The sequence below is a fragment of the Amblyraja radiata genome, chromosome 3 (assembly GCF_010909765.2).
Source record: "Amblyraja radiata isolate CabotCenter1 chromosome 3, sAmbRad1.1.pri, whole genome shotgun sequence".
NCBI lineage: Eukaryota > Metazoa > Chordata > Chondrichthyes > Rajiformes > Rajidae > Amblyraja > Amblyraja radiata.
The window spans coordinates 12,649,449-12,672,774 of record NC_045958.1 but is presented as its reverse complement, the minus strand read 5'-3'; the positions used below and the strand labels follow the sequence as shown (position 1 = coordinate 12,672,774).

At 43.1% G+C, this 23,326-nt stretch overlaps 1 long non-coding RNA gene across 1 annotated transcript; it reads right to left on the bottom strand.

Annotated features, from left to right (window-relative positions):
- Positions 1–26: 26 nt before the first annotated feature.
- On the bottom strand, positions 27–23,101 carry LOC116970638. The gene is made up of 3 exons (XR_004411224.1): positions 23,091–23,101; positions 9,599–9,606; positions 27–154 (listed from the first exon to the last, which is right to left on the bottom strand). It is a non-coding gene; the product is annotated as an uncharacterized LOC116970638 (long non-coding RNA).
- Positions 23,102–23,326: the final 225 nt, after the last annotated feature.

Genomic DNA, 23,326 nt, shown 5'->3' with positions numbered 1-23,326 from the left:
AGCAGAATTAGGCCATTTGGCCCATCAAGTCTACTCTGCCTTTTTTTCATGGCCGATCTATCTTTTTCTCTCAAATCCATTCTCCTGCCTTCTCCCCATAACCCCTGACACACGTACTAATCAAATATCTATCAATCTCTACCGTAAAAATTGACTTTCCCTCCACAGCTTCTTTAGTTTAGTTTAGTTTGGAGATACAACGCAGAAACAGGCTCTTCGTCCAACGAGTCTGCGCCGCCCAGCGATCCCCGCATATTAACACTATCCTACACACACACACACTAGGGACAATTTACATTTTTATACAAAGCCAATTAACCTACATACCTCTACGTCTTTGGAGTGTGGGAGGAAGCTGAAGATCTCGGAGAAAACCCACGCGTTCATGGGGAGAACGTACAAACTCCGTACAGACAGCACTCGTAGTCTGGTGTAAGGCAGCAACTCCACCATTGAGCCACCATGATGTCCCGGCCCGTGGCAATGAATTCCACAGATTCACCACCCTCTGACGAAAGAAATTCTTCCTCATCTCCTTTCTAAAGGGATGTCCTTTTATTCTGAGGCTATGGCCTCTGGTCCTCGACTCTGCCACTAGTGTGAACACCCTCTCCACATCCACCCTATCCAGGCTTTCTAGGCTTTACACCCATCTTCTAATATACAGTGGCCTGGAGAACCCAGTTGATACCTAATTTAGTTATAATGACTGCACAATGAAATCAGACATCATCAATCCTCCTGCAAGAGATTTGAAGATGGAATCTTTGATCTCCCCTGTTAAAAATAGATGAAGCAGCACGTGTTTCCTGTTAATCTCTGATCTGACTTCAACCGACCAATTTTGGAGTTACTGTGTCAATTCACTGATAAATTGATAAATATTTACTCAGAGTATATTTTTTTATAAGGTCCCACCAAAAATAGAAAATTCCTGCCTCTTTTATAAGGAGTCGTTTTAAATTTAAAAAGAAAAATATTTTGCCCAGATTCCAACACCAGACTGCATTCTTTAGCTGGGCCCTATATTTTCTGCGCCTCTATATCACTGTTCCTGTAGTTGCTTTAGCTCTATATCCAATTGTATCTGCTTCAGCTCTGTATCCAATGATGAACCTCAAGTGTAGGACCATGACTGACCATGCTGTCTGAAGAAGGGTCTCGACCCGAAACGTCACCCATTCCTTCTCAACAGAGATGCTGCCTGTCCCGCTGAGTTACTCCAACTTTTTGTGTCCATCTTCCATTTTTTATGACTATTTGAGTATGCTGCGATCTTGTCTTCAGCAGAATAATCGTTACACTGAGCCTGATGTAGCTGAATGCTGCAGTCTTGTAATGGCCCCCACCAATGATGTGGCATGGTTATGGATTTTCTTTGGCCTCCATAGTAAAATAGTCTTTACTGAGCAATAGAGTTTTGCTTGATCGCACGTTTAATGTACGGTATTATTATGCAGATCAGTGAACAAAATTTCAGACTGCTGTCAACCTATTTTATTTTTTAAGGTATGATGCTATGTGCATGAAATGGTTGAGATAAACTAAATGTTAAGCTGATGAACATAGAAGATTAGACATACAAAAGTGTAGTATAGTGACAGGCCCTCCAGCCTACCTAGCCTGCACTGATCATGATGCCAATCTATCTAATCGCATTTGTCTGCACATGGTCTCTGCCTGCTCACAAATCTGCCTAAATGCCTCTTAAAGCCCCTGTCTCACTTTCATGACCTAATTGGCGACCTCTGTCGAGTTTGCCCTTGACTCGTACTCGCAGCATGGTCACCACGAGGTTGTAGGAGGTCTTCGTAACTCTAGTTTGAAAATGCAAAAGTGTGTTTTCGTTTGACAGTGCTAAAGCTGTGTTGCCTTTGGTTTTGAAAGTGCTAAAGCAATGTGCCTGGTTTTGAAAGTGCTAAAGCAAGCTGCCTTGCCTTTTGTTTTGAACGTGCTAAGGCAAGATGCCTTGCCTTTGGTTTTGAGTGCTAAAGCGAGCTGCCTTGCCTTTGGCTCGAAGGGCCAAATGGCCTGCTACCGCACCTATTGTCTATTGTCTATTGGCCCTTCGAGCCAGCATTCGAGCCATTCAATGTGATCATGACTGATCATCCCCAATCAGTACCCCGTTCCTGCCTTCTCCCCATTTCCCCTGACTCCTCTATTTTTAAGAGCCCTCTCTAGCTCTCTCTTGAAAGCATCCAGAGAACCTGCCTCCACCGCCCTCTGAGGCAGAGAATTCCACAGACTCACCACTCTCTGTGAGAAAAAGTGTTTCCTCGTCTCCGTTCAAAATGGCTTTTACTCCCCAAGCTCCCCAGGCAATCTTATATACAATGCAAATACATGCAACTGCATTGCTGGAATATTTAAAATGTCAAACTACACTGCAACTAATTTGATGAAAATTGCTTCAGTGTGATAATGTGACAGGCACTCAAGGACCATGTATTAGAAAACGAGAGCTTAATTATTTCTGCAAATTAAATCATTAGGCAGATTGAAATGATACAATTGTATTCCAAAGTACACACAAGGTACGAATAATTAAATATCAGCGCTCCCTATACCAATGTTATTGGAATAATACACAGCTGGTTGGTGAACCAATGATTTCAAATCAACTTAGACAATTTCAGAAAGCATTGTTCAGTATTTGTAAATGTTGACTTTTTTTTGTAAACTCAGAGAGCAAAAATTTCTTATGTTTATAACATTCAGATATGTTTTTTACTTCCATTTCCCCCTTTTTTTATTGAAACCATCAATGTTTATTGATAGCCTTCGTTCTCCATTTATCATTTCTTATCTAAATGTCATTTCGTTTCCATATGCCTTAACAAGAGTTGACAGCTGATTAAACTTTGGTTGCGTTACAGATAAGCCCAGCCCTATTCCTAGCCTATATCCACGTAAGCACACTGCATGTTGTAGTTATTGGAAACAAAATCCTTAACTGCACTTTACTCTCTTGCTGAGACATACACTGCAATACCACTTTGACTGCTATGACGGAGCTGAGTCAGTCCACTTATGGCCTGGATTGTGAGCCAATTCTATGATGCTCCCTGCATTTATTTCCTCTTCCTGGGACACTAAGAATGCTTTAAACCTTCATTCAATAAAGAGGGTTCTTTGTGTTTGTTCAAATAATTACGGTAGGGTGCAGAGTGATAAAATCACCGGATGTACTTGAACTAATAATCAAACGTAAGTTCAAATCCCACAATGGTAAGTGATTTAATTAATTAAATACATCTTGAATGAGAACGTTTCTATCCAGACCTGGCTAAACACACCCAATTGAAATACCAAATACTGGAACAAAGTTAGGATTTCTCAAAATTAAAGATCTCCACTCTCTGCATATTAGGGGCAATTCATAGATGCCACTTGAACTACAAAACCACACATCTTTTGGATGTTGGAGGAATCAAGAGTAAGGGAAGGTGGGCAGGCGGGCATGAGTTGGGGGGGGGGGAGGGGGGAGCGAGGAGCGGAGAGGGGAGAATGAAAGCTCAAAGAGAGGAGCGGCAGTGTAGGTTAACCATATTAGTCTGCCTTTACTATATCTATCGCCACACATATTATGCATGCTGCACATTCCATATGTAGTCCAGTCCTGATCTTCATCCCTACCCTGGACTATATTAATACTTTTATTATAGCACTCACTATCTCATGGCCAGACTAGATGCGGACCACGGAGACGGTAGCATGTAATGTTCCCTCCGCTTGTGTTACAATAAAGACTATGAGTTATTACTCCTGTGTATGGGTCTCATCATTCAACAGGCAGGACAAAGCGTGGCAAGTGATAGGTGGATACAGGTGAGGGGTGATTTGAATAAGCAGGTAGTTGGACAACAGCCAGAGATGAAAAGACTAAAGGGGCTGTCCCACTTGGGCGACCTACTTGGAGTTTAGAAGAGTTTGAAAAAATAACATGTTGCAGACCTCCTTCGACTATGATGAAGACTGGCTTTGACTAGCTACGGTTAGCTACGTCTAATTTCGGGAAAATTGGACACCGAATAGTGGAGAGTGAAGATGACCTCCTTCCACCTCCCTTCGACTATGATGAAGACTATCTACGACTACCCTCGACTACCTTTGATTACCCTAGATTACCTACAACTAACATGCCGGCCGGCCTACTACAACCTACTGTGACTAAACCGACGAATAAAAAAAGTATAGATTTTTTCCATGGCGAACTTTTTTTACTCGTGGACATTTTTAAACACATTGAAAAAAACGCCGCGACCTAGCTGAGGCCTCGAGTACGTGGAGACCACTCTCGAGCATGAAGGAGAGTTATGAAGACCTCACACGACCTTGTGTCGGCCATGCCGCGAGTATGAGTCGAGGGCAAACTCACCAGAACTCGCGGATTAGGTCGCCCACGTGGGACAGGCTCTTATAGGTATGAGATAAGGATAGAAGAGCTGCAGAGTGTGAAGCCAGAGGAAGAATGTTGGTGGAAGGGAAGGGGGTGGGATGCATGTTTGGGGGGGGGGGGGGGGAGGGGGGAAACGGGGAAGTGCAGAGAAAGAAAGGGGAGGAGGGATGGGGTTGGTACAAAGCCCCCCTCACCTAGATCCGTCTGAAGAAGGGTTTTGGCCCGAAACGTCACCTATTTCCTTCGCTCCATAGATGCTGCTGCACCCGCTGAGTTTCTCCAGCATTTTTGTGTACCTTCCACCTGAGACATGTTTGGCTTTGTCCTGCCCCTCCCCTTTTCCAGGTTTCCTTCGCCTCCCTGCCACAATCAGTCTGAAGAAAGTCCCTGACACAAAATGTTACCTATCTATGTTCTCCAGGGAAGTTGCCTGACCCACTGAGTTACTCCAGCACTTTGTGTCTTTTTTATTGAAAACCAGCATCTGCAGTTCCTTGTTTTTACGTGTTCCTCGAGCAGTTTGTTTTTTTTGCTCAAGATTTCTGCATCTGCAGCTTATTAAGTCTACAAACAAAAAGTGAACGTTTTACGATGGAGACAGCTACAGGTAGCAGGGTGTTGAGTGGGAACACAAATGAGTGCATACAGGAGAGAGGTAGAACATAAATCAAAGGCAGGACGATCAGGGGGGAAATGGGCAGGTGATATTTCACGCTGTGACCCTTCTTCAGACAAATGTAGAAAGCTAGAAAAGAGAGGTAGGGATGGGGTGAAGACTGACAAGTGATTGTCATAGAGTCTTAGAGTTATAGAGTGATACAGTGTGGAAACAGGCACTTTGGCTCAACTTGCCCACATCATGTCCCAGCAACACTAGCCCCACATGCCTGCATTTGGGCCATATCCCTCCAAACCTCTCCTATCCATGTACCTGTCTAACTGATTTTTAAATATTGGGATAGTCCCAGCCTCAACTACCTCCTCTGGCAGTTTGTTCCATACACCCACCATCCTTTGTGTAAAAAAGTTACCCCTCAGATTCCTATTAAATATTTTCCCCTTCACCTTGAAGGGTGGATGCTTTGGGTATACCTGGCTCCAACGCACCTCTGGCAGTGATTTCCAGATTTCAATTGCTCTCTGGATGCAAAAAATGTTGCTTAATTGCTGTCTGAACTTTTTAACTGAAACCTGTGTTCTCTGGACAGAGCCACCTCTGTTATGTAAAAATAGTTCTCGTTATTTAAACGGAAAATTTTAAAAATGCTGCAGCGGATGGAAATCTGAGATAAAAACAGAAAAATGCTGGAAATGATCAGCAGGTCAGGCAGCAGTTGTTGAGAGAGAAACATGTCAGGTTCAAGACCCCTCATCAGAATTGGGAAAGAGAGAAAATAACATAGATCTTTAATAATAATAATAATACATTTTATTTATGGGCGCCTTTCAAGAGTCTCAAGGACACCTTACAAAAATTTAGCAGGTAGAGCAAAAACATGTAAGGGGAATGAAATAAATAGTAGAGACATGACTAGTACACAAAGTAAAGACAGAATTCAATTCAAAACACAAAACACAAGATCTTTGCAGCCAAAAAGGCAGAGAGCTGGGGTGGGTAGAACAAAGGGAATATCTCTGACAGTGAGACCAGATGACCTAGTTTAGTTTAGTTTAAACAGAGAAACATAGAAAAATAGAAAGTAGGTGCAGGTGGAGCACTGCCATTCAATATGATCATGGCTGATCATCCAGAATCAGTACCCCATTCCTGCTTTCTCCCCATATCCCTTGATTCCGTTAGCCCCAAGAGATATATATCTAACTCTCTCTTGAATACATCCAGTGAATTGGCCTCCACTGCCTTCTGTGGCAGAGAATTCCACAGCTTCACAACTCTCTGGGTGAAAAGATTGGCATTCATAGCAAAAGGATTTGAGTATAGGAGCAGGGAGGTTCTACTGCAGTTGTACAGGGTCTTGGTGAGACCACGCCTGGAGTATTGCGTACAGTTTTGGTCTCTAATCTGAGGAAGGAAATTCTTGCCATAGAGGGAGTACAGAGAAGGTCCTCCAGACTGAATCCTGGGATGTCAGGACTTTCATATGAAGAAAGACTGGATAGACTCGGCTTGTACTCGCTAGAATTTAGGAGATTGAGGGGGGATCTTATAGAAACTTACAAAATTCTTAGGGGGTTGGACAGGCTAGATGCAGGAAGATTGTTCCCGATGTTGGGGAAGCCCAGAAGAAGGGGTCACAGTTTAAGGATAAAGGGGAAATCTTTTAGGACCGAGATGAGAAAAACATTTTTCACACAGAGAGTGGTGAATCTCTGGAATTCTCTGCCACTGAATGTAGTTGAGGCCAGTTCATTGGCTCTATTTAAGAGGGAGTTAGATGCGGCCCTTGTGGCTAAAGGGATCAGGGGGTATGGAGAGAAGGCAGGTACAGGATACTGAGTTGGATGATCAGCCACGATCATATTGAATGGCGGTGCAGGCTCGAAGGGCCGAATGGCCTACTCCTGCACCTATTTTCTATGTTTCTATGTTTTTCCTCATCTCAGTCCTAAATTGTCTACCCCTTATTCTTAAACTGTGATCCCTGGTTCTGGACTCCCTCAACATCAGGAACATTTTTCCTGCATCTAGCAGTCCAATCCCTTAAGAATTTTATATGTCTCTATCAGATCCTTCTAAATTCCGGTGAATATAAGCCCATCCGCTCCATTCTTTCATCATATGTCAGTCCAACCATCCCGGGAATTAACCTGTTGAACCTACGCTGCACTCTCTCAATAGCAAGAGTTTAGTTTAGTTTAGTTTACTTCATTGTCACGTGTACTGGAGTACAGTAGACAGTACAGTACAGTACAGTACAGTTGACAATAGACAATAGGTGCAGGAGTAGGCCATTCGGCCCTTCGAGCCAGCACCGCCATTCAATATGATCATGGGTGATCATCCCTAATCAGTACCCCGTTCCTGCCTTCTCCCCATATCCCCTGACTCCGCTATCTTTAAGAGCTCTATCTAGCTCTCTCTTGAAAGTATTCAGAGAACCGGCCTTCACCGCCCTATGAGGCAGAGAATTCCACAGACTCACAACTCTCTGTGTGAAAAAGGGTTTCCTCATCTCCGTTCTAAATGGCTTACACCTTATTCTTAAACTGTGGCCCCTGGTTCTGGACTCCCCCAACATCGGGAACATGTTTCCTGCCTCTAGCGTGTCCAAACCCTTAATAATCTTATATGTTTCAATAAATAACCTTTCATCCTTCTAAACTCCAGAGTGTACAAGCCCAGCCGCTCCATTCTCTCTTTATTTTTAAAAGCTTTTTTTTGTTGCATGCTATCCAGTCAGCAGAAACATGCAATAAATAAAAAGCTTTTCACTCAAGAACGGGGTCTTGGATCTGACAAGTTAACTGTTTCTCTGCTAACAAATGCTGCCTGACTTGCTGTTAATTTCCAGTATATTTTTTTTCATTTCAGATTTGGCAGTAAGGGATGTTAAAACCAGATTATGCTTCTTTGTATGACTAAGGTTGTGGAACATGTCCAGCAGATGAGACTATATAGAAAGAGGGAAACTGAGATAATGATGACAGGCAGAAATAGCCAGATATGATGCAGACAAAACAAGAATCACCTACAACATTGGAGAAATCGATACTTAGTTGGAATGCTGCCACGTGCTTAGGCAAGATGTAACGTCCATCAAGCATTGTGTTGGGACACATTATAACTGTGCTGGTGGCAACAGACAGACAGGTTAGAGTTGGAGTTGAATGGGAAAAACAAAGTTGCAAACCTCATATTAAAGTGACATCCATATAATAACCTAATTTAGAATTTTTAGCAATAATAATCATAGTCATAGAGTGATACAGTGTGGAAACAGGCCCTTCGTCCCAACTCGCCCACACCAGCCAACAAGCTACACTAGTCCCACTTGCCTGCGCTTGGTCCATATCCCTCCAAACCTGTCCTGTCCATATACCTGTCTAACTGTTTCTTAAACGATGGGATAGTCCCAGCCTCAACTAATCCTCTGGCAGCTTGTTTCATACACCCACCACCCTTTGTGTCAAAAAGATAACCCTCGGATTCCTAAGAGATTCTGTGCATCTACCCGATCTATTCCTCACCTGTACACCTCTATAAGATCACTCCTCATCCTCCTGCGCTCCATGGAATAGAGATCCAGCCTACTCAACCTCTCCCAAAAGTTCATACCCTCTAGTCCTGGCAACATCCTCATAAATCTTTTCTGAACCCTTTCAAGCTTGACAATATCTTTCCTATAACATGGTGCCCAGAACTGAACATGTACTCAATACTCTGACTGATGAAGGCCAAAGTACCTAAAGCTTTTTTGACCACCTTATCTACCTGCGACTCGACCTTCAAGGAACCATGCACCTGTACTCCTAGATCCCTCTGCTCCACAACACTACCCAGGTGCCTACCATTTACTGTGTAGGTCCTTCCCTTGTTCGACATCCCAAAATGCAACACCTCACACTTCTCTGTATTAAATCCCATCAACCATTCCTCCGCCACCTGTCCAATCGATCCTGATCCTGCTGCAATCTTATACAACCATCTTCACTATCTGCAAAACCACTAATATTTGTATAATCAGCAAACTTGCTACTAATGTTCCTACCATTGACATTGGACACACAGGCCTGTAATTATCCAGGTTATTCCTACTGCCTTTCATGAACAAAAGAAGACCTCAACATTTCTGCCAGAGCATCAGCAACTTCCATTCTTGCCTCGTGCAGCAGCCTGGAATACATTTCATCAGACCGTGGCGATTTATCCACCTTTCATATCATCAAAGCACACTTAATAATTCCTCTTCTTCAGAACTCAACCGCACGAAAATCGACATTCTTGCTTTTGAAATGGGAGCTAGCAGAGGCTTAACTTGTATGTTTATGGGCTGTTAGCAGTGGCAGGTCTGGAAGCAGCTCATACTCACATTTTTGGGTGATGTCTCTGGTTTTCTTGGGATTCTTGACACATTTCAGCTCCATTGCTGTGAAGCACATCATATTTATATTTCCAGGCTGCATGCAATAGTTGTATTGTTCTCAAGTTACAGTGTTCTAGATGTACAAATGATTATTGCACCCCAACAGATGCAAAAACTTCAGGAATGGCTTGAGAAATGCTTTGTCATTTACTCCATAGACTCCAAATTTGATTGTGTGCTCAGTGCTGGTGTACTTTGGTAATGATCTGCTCTGGCCTGAGGATTCGACCATTCTCTGTGCTCAAAGGGACTGCTCCATTCTTTTTTTAGTCTTGGGCTCAGCTTAGGTTGAGTTTTAAGCACAAATCACCAAGCGTCTAGTTGGGAAAGGAGAAGGATGCTTGACCACTCACTGAAGTAGGAGTGGTATCCAAACATTGAAGGAAAATAAAATAAATTAAAGTGGCAAAATCAGTGAAATAAGAAATAGAGAAAATCACCAAAAACTAAGTAAGAATGGATTATCAAATAGTGAAAGTGTTGGAAAATGTTGTGTTATCTCAGATTGTCTATTTTCTCCCAAATCTTGCCTCCTGGCCATCTCTGTTTAACTGTGTCAATATTGCTGACTCCCTCCCCCACAACTCTAGAATTCACATCCAACCATTCTCTGACCTTTCAAAAGGATTTGAGTATAGGAGCAGGGAGATTCTACTGCAGTTGTACAGGGTCTTGGTGAGACCACACCTGGAGTATTGTGTACAGTTTTGGTCTCCTAATCTGAGGAAAGATATTCTTGCCTTAGAGGGAGTACAGAGAAGGTTCACCAGACTGATTCCTGGGATGTCAGGACTTTCATATGAAGAAAGACTGGATAGACTCGGCTTGTACTCGCTAGAATTTAGAAGATTGAGGAGGGATCTTATTGAAACTTACAAAATTCTTAAGGGGTTGGACAGGCTAGATGCAGGAAGATTTTTCCCGATGTTGGGGAAGTCCAGAACAAGGGGTCACAGTTTAAGGATAACGGGGAAATCTTTTAGAACCGAGATGAGAAAAACATTTTTCACACAGAGAGTGGTGAATCTCTGGAATTTTCTGGCACAGAAGGTAGTTGAGGCCAGTTCATTGGCTATATTTAAGAGGGAGTTAGATGTGGCCCTTGTGGCTAAAGGGATCAGGGGGTATGAAGGGAAGGCAGGTACAGGATACTGAGTTGGATGATCAGCCATGATCATATTGAATGGCGGTGCAGGCTCGAAGGGCCGAATGGCCTACTCCTGCACCTATTTTCTATGTTTCTATGTTTCTCAGGATATAATATTATTGTGTTTAAGTTACTGGACTTGCTGCCAGAGTTCAAGACCATTAATGCAGAGACACGCGACATGCAAAGTCCCAAAACGGCAGATGAGGAATTTAATTAGAAAGTAATTAAATGACTTTGGATTTTAAAATAAATGTCATTCTCAGTAATAGTAACTGTGAAATTGCTGGTTTGTTGTAAAAGACTACATGGTTCACTATTGCCATGGAGGGAAAGAAATAGTCTGAGTCTTTAGAAATAGTCTTTAGTCTGAGGGTGATGAACCTGTGGAATTAATTGCCACAGACGGCTCTGAAGTCGTCTGGAGATCTGGAAATCTGGAGATCGACAGATTCTTGATTAGTACGTGTGTTAGGGGTTATGGAGAGAAGGCAGGAGAGTGAGGTTGAGAGGGAAAGGTAGATTGGACATGATTGAATGGCGGAGTAGACTTGATGTGCTGAACAGCCTAATTCTGCTCCCTTACATTACGAACTTATGAAATGTGCCAACCTTGCCAGTGTGATTTATTTAAGATTCCAGATTCACCAACGAGGTTGATCTTCAACTATCTCCTCCATTCAAGGGGTAATTGGGGTTGAACAATAAATGCCTGTGATTTCTACACTCAATGAACAAACAAACACTCTTTAATACTATAACTGTGACCGCCTCTTTGGTCAGAGCACATATCCCTTGAAGTGGCTTGGCAATACTTTTTTAAATTTGAAGACATTTGGTTCATTTTATTATATTAAGGTGTGACACAAAATAAAGTTGGTTGTGTTGTTGTTGAAAACACTCCAGTAATAACGAATGTAATGCTATTCCTGCAATATCTGCTTATCTGGTATTATGGGCCTTAATCTGAGGCCAGGCCTTCGCTGGGAAAGATTAAAATTCAGACTGCTTGAATCAGTCTATGTTAATCTATTTCTGTTTGCTTCATTGAAATAACATTGAAATTTCCATCTGCTCCTGATACTCTTAGTACTGTCCACAATATCTGCAGACGTCTACAGTATATCTATGTTTTTGTATACTTGCATATGTTTCAATATTTAAATGTGTTTGCTTAATATTTGGAAGAAACTAAATATTAATTTATGGCAGGGCTCTCAGCTCAGTGCTTCCATATGACTCTGGAATGAAAACTGCAATCTGAGACTGAAGTGGACCTGTTTGTGACAAGGTGATTTTTGGGCTATCAAAACGCTTACATGGGGTGGCTTTTTCCCCTTGCCAGCTGGCATGCTCCCATCATCAGCTTGCCAAGGAATATAAAGGACTTCAATGTAACTCCAGCTTGGGTGCCACTGGCTCGATAAAATTACACATCTGCCAGTCCAAAGCAACACGTAAGAGACTTATGAGCAAAACATAAAGTGCTGGGGGGAGCTCAACGGGTCAGGCAGCATCTGGGGAAGGACGTTTTGGGGCGGGGCACTTCTTCAGACCGATTGTATTCGGGAGGAGAAAGCTGGAAACATGAAGCAGGGATGGGACAAAGCTGGGCAAGTGATATGTGGAACACAGATGAGGGGATTTGGTTGGCAGGTGGGTGGACTAAGTGACAAAGGCGAGTAATGAAAAGGAGACAAAAAGATAGATGAGAGAAGAGGAATGAAATGTAATAATAATAATAATAATGTATGGGATTTATATAGCGCCTTTCTAATACTCAAGGAGCTTTACATCGCATTATTCATTCACTCCTCAGTCACACTCGGTGGTGGTAAGTTACTTCTGTAGCCACAGCTGCCCTGGGGCAGACTGACGGAAGCGTGGCTGCCAATCTGCGCCTACGGCCCCTCCGACCACCACCAATCACTCACACACATTCACACACAGGCAAATGTAAAACCCTAGGGAGGGAGATAGGGAGAAGGGGATATAGTGGGGAAGAAGGGCAGGATGGTGGGACAAACGGGTGTGCACCGGGGTGGGGACAGGGCACAGGAAAGGGACAGGAAGCATCAGCTAAAACTGGAGGATTCAATGTTCATACCGTTGGGCTGCACCCACACAATAGACAATAGACAATAGGCAATTGGTGCAGGAGTAGGCCATTCGGCCCTTCGAGCCAGCACCGCCATTCAATGTGATCATGGCTGATCATCCCCAATCAGTACCCCGTTCCTGCCTGCTCCCCATATCCCCTGACTCCGCTATTTTTAAGAGCCTTATCTAGCTCTCTCTTGAAAGCATCCAGAGAACCTGCCTCCACCGCCCTCTGAGTCAGAGAATTCCACAGACTCACCACTCTCTGTGAGAAAAAGTGTTTCCTCGTCTCCATTCTAAATGGTTTGCTCCTTATTCTTAAACGGTGGCCCCTGGTTCTGGACTCCCCCAACATCGGGAACATGTTTCCTGCCTCCAGCGTGTCCAAACCCTTAGCAATCTTATATGTTTCAATGAGATTCCCCCCTCATCCTTCTAAACTCCAGAGTGTACAAGCCCAGCTGCTCCATTCTGTCCATGCTCTCATTTCTCCACTACCACCACCACTGGGAAGAAGGTGCAGGAGCCTGAAAACCCTGCCCACCAGGTTCAAGAACAGCTTCTTGCCAGTAACAATCAGGCTCGTGAACAATACATGCATTAACCTCAGCAACTATGATCTTCCGTGGGCTGTGTCTTTGGTTGCACTATGGTTCAATCAATGGTTTAATGGTATCTTCATGTCATGTGTACTTGTGCCCCTGTCCCACTTAGGAAACCTGAACGGAAACCTCTGGAGACTTTGCGCCCCACCCAACGTTTCCGTGCGGTTCACGGAGGTTTTTGTCAGTCTCCCTACCTGCTTCCACTACCTGCAACCTCCGGCAACCACCTGCAACCTCCGGGAACCGCACAGAAACCTTGGGTGGGGCGCAAAGTCTCCAGAGATTTCCATTCAGGTTTCCTAAGTGGGACAGGGGCATTAAGTACATTGAAATTACTTTTTTTTCATACAGGGAGAACCCCCTGAGTCATGCTCAGTCTGATGAAGGGTTTTGACCCGAAACATCACCTATTCCCTTTCTCCAAAGATGCTGCCTGACCCGCTGAGTTACTCCAGCATTTTGCGTCCATCCCTTCACCTATATCCACCTATCATTTGCCAGCCTTTGTCACACCCCCGGCTCTTTTACAGCTTTCCCCCCTCTTCTATAATCAGTCTGAAGAAGGGTCGCAATCTGGAATGTCACCTACCCATGTCCTCCAGAGATGCTGCCTGACCCACTGAGTTACTCCAGCACTTTGTGTTTCGTTGTCCAGCACGTGGCTGCTCGTTTTCTCCGAAAAATGAGCCTGACAACCAGTTGCTATTCCGCTGCATCTTCAGGGTCATTCCACCATCGTCATCATGGTCTAGAATCATGATAATACACTTTGAAAACATCAATGTAATCCTCAGCTGCCCATCCAATATAGTACCTGTATGCAGGACTGCACTCTCTGGTTCTATGCTTACCCATCTAATTTATCAACCTCTCCAGTGCCAGGCTGATGTCAAACCAGGGCCCTGGGGAGTGTTGTAGAGCAGAGATATCTAGGAGTACAGGTACATAATCGTTGATTAGTACGGGTGTTAAGGGATATGGGGGCAAAGGCAGGCGAATGGGTTTAGGAGGGAGAGATAGATCAGCCATGATTGAATGGCAGAGTAGGCTTGATGGGCCGAATGGCCTAATTGTGGTCCTATCACTGATGACAGTTCCATGAACATGGAAGGTAGATAGGGAAAATAAAGCTTTTGGTACATTACTGCAATCAGTCAGGTTATTGAGCATGGAAGTTAGGATGTTATGTTACAATTGTACAAGACATCGGCGAGGCCACATTTGGAATATTGTGGTCAGTTTTGATCACTCTACCACAGGAAGGAAGTCATTAAGCTGGAAAGAATTCAGGGAAGACAGAAAAATCTTTCCAGGCACATTAGCACAACACCATAACAAATAAATATACAGTAATCAATAATACTAATATTAATAATTGTTAATAATACTAGTTATCTAGAGCAGTGGTTCTCAAATGGGGGTACGCGCACCCCTGGGGGTACGTGAAGGCACTCCAGGGGGTACGTGAGATTTTAAAATATAGGCCTACATATATGTAGGCCTATATTTTTGCGCTGGTTAGGGGGTACTTGGCTGAAAAAATATTTCACAGGGGGTACATCACTGAAAAAAGGTTGAGAACCACTGATCTAGATCATAATACTTAAACCAAAGTATGTGGTGCAACCTAAACAAAGTCCATTGTGGAAGATTCCTAAGGTAGGGTTGTGGTTAGGGTTGTGGTTAGGGTTGTGGTTAGGGTTGTGGTTAGGGTTGTGGTTAGGGTTGTGAACTGCAGTTCAAAAGCCTTTTGGTTGATGGGAAGAAGCGGTTCGTGAACCTTGGACATTGGGGTTCTCAGGCTCCTCCTGTTCATTCTTCCCGATGGTAGCAGTGAGATAAGAGGATGGTCAGGTTGGTGTGGATTTTTGATGCTATTATATCCACACCAACCTTTCCTTTGGCAGCGCTTCCTGTAGATCCATTCCATTGTGAGGAAGTCAATATCCGTGATGGACTGGGCAATGCTCACCACTTTCTGCTGCCTCCTCCATTCTTGGGTGTTGGATCCCAGGCTGGAGGCAGAAGTTGATTTTGTGTCATAACTAACCTGTCAAGAAAATGGTAGTGATTGGTCTTCATTGATGACCCTGTTATAAAACAATTCACACCCAGACTACTTCCTCTCCTCAGAACTAGAGTGGAACCAAAGTGTTTTCAATCCAGAGGTTTCACCTAAAAATGAATGGTATGCCTAGGACCTGCATCAGGACAAGGGCTTGTGAGTATGTATGGATCGAAGTCCTCATGTTTTTTCATAAAACTTGTGGCAACTTTGCATTGCCTCTATTCTTGACTAATTGCTTTGAATCCATTGCTTTAATGAACAGGTCCAATATCAACAACTCTCAGACTATGGGAGGCAGATTGGTGGAATATGGAGGTGCGTGGTGACAACATTCGATATGGTGAAGTGAAAAGTTTGGCATTTGCTGAGTGGTGACATACTATGAACAAAATTAAACAATTTTAAAGAGGGTACAGAAAACCACAGGGGTATATGTGTATAAGCTTCGTCAGAAGGCTAAACTGTGTGTAACTAACTTGCAAGTAGAGGCACAGAATCCAAAAGCAAGACATTTAATATTTTATAAATTGCTAGTTAGGTCTTGTCTGGACATTGTAGCCAAATTTTGGCAGCATTCATTTGATCCAGTACAAGATACATTCAAATCCCTCGCTGGGATGTAATGTTAAAATTGTACAAGGCATTGGTGAGACCAAATCTGGAGTATGGTGTACAATTTTGGTCGCCCAATTATAGGAAGGATGTCAACAAAATAGAGAGAGTACAGAGGAGATTTACTAGAATGTTGCCTGGGTTTCAACAACTAAGTTACAGAGATAGGTTGAATAAGTTAGGTCTTTATTCTCTGGAGCGCAGAAGGTTAAGGGGGGACTTGATAGAGGTCTTTAAAATGATGAGAGGGATAGACAGAGTTGATGTGATCAAGCTTTTCCCTTTGAGAATAGGGAAGATTCAAACAAGAGGACATGACTTCAGAATTAAGGGACAGAAGTTTAGGGGTAACATGAGGGGGAACTTCTTTACTCAGAGAGTGGTAGCGGTGTGGAATGAGCTTCCAGTGGAAGTGGTGGCAGCAGGTTCGTTGGTATCATTTAAAAATAAATTGGATAGGCATATGGATGAGAAGGGAATGGAGGGTTATGGTATGAGTGCAGACAGGTGGGACTAAGGGGAAAAAGTTGTTCGGCACGGACTTGTAGGGCCGAGATGGCCTGTTTCCGTGCTGTCATTGTTATATGGTTATTATATGGTTCCACAATTGTAGAATTCACCCACAATCAAATCTCATGTTCATTGTAATCATGCCGATCACTGGGATTAAATTTAGGCAGAATCTGGTTAATGCCTGTTGAAATGATGCTTGCACCTCACTGAAACCCAGAGCAAAGTTTGGGAAGCTATTTGGAAATAATGCCATAGCATTAAATAAGCTGAGATCCCAGTTTTCAACACATTTCGCGATGCACTGATTGATTGAAAGATACAACATGGAAACAAACCCTTTGACCCATCAAATCCATACCGACTATCAATAACCGTTTAACACGAGTTCTATGTATCCCACTTTCACATCCACTCCCTATACACTAAGCACAAATTTACAAATGCCAATTAACCTACAAACCTGCACACCTTTGGGATTGATGGAATGGAGACAAGACACCACCTTTATCAGTATTTGAACTGTACACTTTTCATTTCCCCACAATGATCCGCTGACCTCACATGATGGTGCAAGCAATAAATCCATATCATTCACTTGAGTCAGTGTTCATCAACTGAATTTCCACTTCAAGTGTCACACTGATTTCTTGCGAATTTCATGTACTTCCAGCTATTCAACCATGACTGTTTTATCATTCAGCCACTTCCACGTGTTCAACAGTAATTGTCATGTCATCCATGAGCATCAAGAGTCCCTTGTGTTGGAGGTGGGCATTGCCTGATGAGTACTTGACATTAGTCAAATAAGAATTATCAGTACCCATCTTGAACCTTATCCAGGTCTTCTTACTTGGAGGCACAGTGCTTCATTTGCTGATGATGCTAAGGTTTGTTACAACTTGGCCAAAAAGGGCACGTCATTGCATTCCATCTTATCCTTCTGCCTTTTCCTTCTCCTGCTTCATCCACACCACACTTTTCTCCTATTCCTCCATATTCCCATGTTTCCCATTTGAGTATAAGAGCAGGGAGGTTCTATTGCAGTTGTACAGGGTCTTCGTGAGACCACACCTGGAGTAATGCGTACAGTTTTGGTCTCCTAATCTGAGGAAGGACATTCTTGCCATAGAGGGAGTACAGACAAGGTTCACCAGACTGATTCCTGGGATGTCAGGACTTTCATATGAAGAAAGACTGGATAGACTCGGCTTATACTCACTAGAATTTAGAAGATTGAGGGGGGATCTTATAGAAACTTACAAAATTCTTAAGGGGTTGGACAGGCTAGATGCAGGAAGATTGTTCCCGATGTTGGGGAAGTCCAGAACAAGGGGTCACAGTTTAAGGATAAAGGGGAAATCTTTTAGAACTGAGATGAGAAAAACATTTTTTATACAGAGAGTGGTGAATCTCTGGAATTCTCTGCCACAGAAGGTAGTTGAGGCCAGTTCATTGGCTATATTTAAGAGGGAGTTAGATGTGGCCCTTATGGCTAAAGGGATCAGGGGGTATGGAGAGAAGGCAGGTACAGGATACTGAGTTGGATGATCAGCCATGATCATACTGGCTCACATGAGAATGCCACTTCCTCACTAATTTTCCCAGTTATCTATTCTCTCTACATTCCCATCAACTGCTCGTGTGCACACTGTGAGCAAGATTATGTCAACGCACTTGGTCAGGAGTGTAGAACGTAGCAGCTCATGATAAAAGGGGAGACCCTAATGAGTGACTCTCCAGTCTGCCCAATACCTCTAAAAAATAGTTTCAATGGCACTGGGATAGTCTCCAATATTTTTCTTGCATTACATGGTTCGCATCTTTATAAGCATATTCTTCTTGTTGTTGGAGTCCTGACAAGAATCCAGTGCCAGATATATAAGGCAGGAAAGCAGCTTACCTGCTACAAGAGAAGGGTCCATGCAAACTCCCTGGGTGCCTTATGTTGATCATCGGTATTTTCTGGGCAAAATTTATATTTTAAATGGACTGAAAACTCTTGTGGTTACAGTGAAGCATTTAATGCAATGTGGCCACAATAACTCGCTGCACCACAGGGAAGTTCTCTATGCCCACAGTGCCTTCCGATTTGTACCCAAGGCAAAAAGAGATGAGTCACCTTGTCCACGAATAGAAAGCCTCAGCCTTGTGAAGCAAGGCATTGCCTAAACGGGAGAGGTAATTGCTGTCTGGGGCTTTTGCCTGGTTGGAGTCAAATGTAAAAATAAAGGGCTAAAATAGCCTCTGTCACCCACAGCATGTGGCAGATCTCATTAGCCACCTACCTGGAGGCTATTTGGCCCTATTGTACTGCTTACATGATTTAATCAGTGAAACGGCATCCATAATATAATGGCAACGCTGACTCTGTGATGCATATCTCGCTGGCACACATCATTTAAACCCTTTAATGTCTGTATACTACGGTCATTATGGAGCTAAACTTGTGCAAAGGCACAATTCTTTTAATACAAGCTGCTTGGTTAAATGAATGATAGCATCAATCACCATCAAAGAATGATAAAATATGAATTATATAATTATAAAAACACCTTTGTAATCTATCGTGGGTCCGGCTGCTGACAATTCATGGGGTGAAAAAAAAGTCAGAAATATATAAAATAATTGACAGAAATTGTAAGGTTACAATGGAACATTTGGAAATTGAAATGGAATAAATGATTAGAATGGAAGAAATGAGAAAAAAACAAGATGTGCAGTACACTGTTGTATTCTGTTTTTACATCCCGTTTAGCACTGTATAACTCATTTTTCATCCAAATCCCTTTATTATAAGTGCTCTACGGTTTCTATGGATACTGCCTCCACAATCCAAATGAAATCCTTTGAGCAAGTCAATTTAATTGAAAACAGAAAGATGCCATCTGCTTTCATTATTGGTCTAAACTTCTCTTAACACCCTGGCCCTTGAATATAATTCTTTGAGCTATAAAGCATTCGATCTGCTGACACAACACAATGTGGATAGAGAACTGGCTGGCAAACAGGAAGCAAAGAGTAGGAGTAAACGGGTCCTTTTCACAATGGCAGGCAGTGACTAGTGGGGTACCGCAAGGCTCAGTGCTGGGACCCCAGCTATTTACAATATATATTAATGATCTGGATGAGGGAATTGAAGGCAATATCTCCAAGTTTGCGGATGACACTAAGCTGGGGGGCAGTGTTAGCTGTGAGGAGGATGCTAGGAGACTGCAAGGTGACTTGGATAGGCTGGGTGAGTGGGCAAATGTTTGGCAGATGCAGTATAATGTGGATAAATGTGAGGTTATCCATTTTGGTGGCAAAAACAGGAAAGCAGACTATTATCTAAATGGTGGCCGACTAGGAAAAGGGGAGATGCAGCGAGACCTGGGTGTCATGGTACACCAGTCATTGAAAGTGGGCATGCAGGTGCAGCAGGCAGTGAAGAAAGCGAATGGTATGTTAGCTTTCATAGCAAAAGGATTTGAGTATAGGAGCAGGGAGGTTCTACTGCAGTTGTACAGGGTCTTGGTGAGACCACACCTGGAGTATTGCGTACAGTTTTGGTCTCCAAATCTGAGGAAGGACATTATTGCCATAGAGGGAGTGCAGAGAAGGTTCACCAGACTGATTCCTGGGATGTCAGGACTGTCTTATGAAGAAAGACTGGATAGACTTGGTTTATACTCTCTAGAATTTAGGAGATTGAGAGGGGATCTTATAGAAACTTACAAAATTCTTAAGGGGTTGGACAGGCTAGATGCAGGAAGATTGCTCCCGATGTTGGGGAAGTCCAGGACAAGGGGTCACAGCTTAAGGATAAGGGGGAAATCCTTTAAAACCGAGATGAGAAGAACTTTTTTCACACAGAGAGTGGTGAATCTCTGGAACTCCCTGCCACAGAGGGTAGTCGAGGCCAGTTCATTGGCTATATTTAAGAGGGAGTTAGATGTGGCCCTTGTGGCTAAGGGGATCAGAGGGTATGGAGAGAAGGCAGGTACGGGATACTGAGTTGGATGATCAGCCATGATCATATTGAATGGCGGTGCAGGCTCGAAGGGCCGAATGGCCTACTCCTGCACCTAATTTCTATGTTTCTATGTACATGCTTAGTTCCTTTAAAAGTTGCATGTAGCATATTTTTGTGTTTCATCAGGGGTTTGTTATCCATTTTATCAGTACATTAAATCTAGCCACACATTTGCCTGCATTTTATATTTAATTTATCTTTCTGTTAATCATATTCTGAAACATATAAGATTGTTAAGGGTTTGGACACGCTAGAGGCAGGAAACATGTTCCCGATTTTGGGGGAATCCAGAATTAGGGGCCACAGTTTAAGAATAAGGGGTAAGCCATTTAGAATGGAGACGAGGAAACACTTTTTCTCACAGAGAGTTGCGAGTCTGTGGAATTCTCTGCCTCAGAGGGCGGTGGGGGCCGGTTCTCTGTATACTTTCAAGAGAGAGCTAGATAGGGCTCTTAAAGAATATCTGTTGAGTCGAAAGCTTGACTCTCTCAATCTTACCTCTCTGTGCCCGGCCTCTTACACTACTCAAATGAACTCTGATGTACACTCAAGGAGGAGCACCTTATCTTTCAACTGGACAGGTTACAGCCTTTAGGACTCAACACTGAATTCTATAAAAGATAGATACAAAATGCTGAAGCAACTCAACGGGACAGGCAGCATTTCTGGAGAGAAGGAATGGGTGACGTTTCGGGTTGAGATCCTTCTTTAGACTCAACTCGACCCAAAACGTCACCCATTCCTTTTCTCCAGAGATGCTGCCTGTCCCACGTAGTTACTACAGCATTTTATGTTTAACCATATAATATAACCATATAACAATTACAGCACGGAAACAGGCCATCTCGACCCCTCTAGTCCGTGCCGAACACATAATCTCCCCTAGTCCCATATACCTGCGCTCAGACCATAACCCTCCATTCCTTTCCCATCCATATAACTATCCAATTTATTTTTAAATGATAAAAACGAACCTGCCTCCACCACCTTCACTGGAAGCTCATTCCACACAGCTACCACTCTCTGAGTAAAGAAGTTCCCCCTCATGTTACCCCTAAACTTCAGTCCCTTAATTCTCAAGTCATGTCCCCTTGTTTGAATCTTCCCTACTCTCAGTGGGAAAAGCTTTTCCACGTCAACTCTGTCTATCCCTCTCATCATTTTAAAAACCTCTATCAAGTCCCCCCTTAACCTTCTGCGCTCCAAAGAATAAAGCCCTAACTTGTTCAACCTTTCTCTGTAACTTAGTTGCTGAAACCCAGGCAACATTCTAGTAAATCTCCTCTGTACTCTCTCTATTTTGTTGACATCCTTCCTATAATTAGGCGACCAAAATTGTACACCATACTCCAGAATTGGCCTCACCAATGCCTTGTACAATTTTAACATTACATCCCAACTTCTATACTCAATGCTCTGATTTATAAAGGCCAGCACACCAAAAGCTTTCTTTACCACCCTATCTACATGAGATTCAACTTTCAGGGAACTGTGCACAGTTATTCCCAGATCCCTCTGTTCACCTACATTCTTCAATTCCCTACCATTTACCATGTACGTCCTATTTTGATTTGTCCTGCCAAGATGTAGCACCTCACACTTATCAGCATTAAACTCCATCTGCCATCTTTCAGCCCACTCTTCCAACTGGCATAAATCTCTCTGTAGACTTTGAAACTCTACTTCATTACCCGCAACCCCACCTATCTTAGTATCATCTGCATACTTACTAATCCAATTTACCACACCATCGTCCAGATCATTGATGTACATGACAAACAACAGTGGACCCAACACAGATCCCTGTGGCACCCCACTCGTCACTGGCCTCCAACCTGACAAACAACCATCCACCATTACTCTCTGGCATCTCCCATTCAGCCACTGTTGAATCCATCTTGCTACTCCACCATTAATACCCAACCATTGAACCTTCTTAACCAACCTTCCATGAGGAACCTTGTCAAAGGCCTTACTGAAGTCCATATACACAACATCCACTGCTTTACCCTCATCAATTTCCCGAGTAACCTCTTCAAAAAATTCAAGAAGATTAGTTAAACATGACCTTCGATAAACATATATTCGATTTAAACCAGCATCTGCAGTTCCTTTCTAGACTGAATTCTACAACTTCAGATATTCACCCTCTCCCATTTGTTTTTGAGTTTGCCACTTTCGGTGAAAGGACACAAACATGTAGTGAAATTTTGTTTTCCTTCTTTCTAAAATAGCGAGTTGTCACTTATTCCCCGGCATTCCCTGTTTTGTTTCAGACGTTTAACACTCAGCTACACCTTCACTTACATCGTACGTTTTCTCCTGCTCTCCGTCCTATCATTGACATTCCCTTTGTTTTCTTCATTTCTCCCTCCATCCTGGGATGTCAAGACTTTCATATGAAGAAAGACTGGATAGACTCGGCTTGCACTCGCTAGAATTTAGAAGATTGAGGGGGGATCTTATAGAAACTTACAAAATTCTTAAGGGGTTGGACAGGCTAGATGCAGGAAGATTGTTCCCGATGTTGGGGAAGTCCAGAACAAGGGGTCACAGTTTAAGGATAAGAGGGAAGTCTTTTAGGACCGAGATGGGAAAATCATTTTTTACACAGAGAGTGGTGAATCTGTGGAATTCTCTGCCACAGAAGGTAGTTGAGGCCAGTTCATTGGCTATATTTAAGAGGGAGTTAGATGTGGCCCTTGTGGCTAAAGGGATCAGGGGGTATGGAGAGAAGGCAGGTACAGGATACTGAGTTGGATGATCAGCCATGATCATATCGAATGGCGGTGCAGGCTTGAAGTGCCGAATGGCCTACTACT